Source organism: Penaeus monodon, chromosome 23 (assembly GCF_015228065.2).
Source record: "Penaeus monodon isolate SGIC_2016 chromosome 23, NSTDA_Pmon_1, whole genome shotgun sequence".
Classification (NCBI taxonomy): Eukaryota; Metazoa; Arthropoda; class Malacostraca; order Decapoda; family Penaeidae; genus Penaeus; species Penaeus monodon.
Window position 1 is genome coordinate 35,021,568 of NC_051408.1, and position 289 is coordinate 35,021,856.

Genomic DNA, 289 nt, shown 5'->3' on the forward strand with positions numbered 1-289 from the left:
GATATTCTCCATATATAACAACGGCAGACGCACGAAACGGCAAAAAAATCCATAATCATTAAAAAGAAAATATGTGTCCCATTCAGAATAGCAAAAAAATAAAAAATAAAAATCCACGATCTTTGAATACTTGGGACTAAATCAGACCATCCCCAGATAAACCAATGAAACAAACATAGCTACTTTGATGCAAAGAATCGCTCGACCTCTGACCTTTCCTAAGTCTCACCCCCCCCACACCCCTTCCCCATCGCTTGGGTAACACCTATGTTTATCCATCGCCAATAAA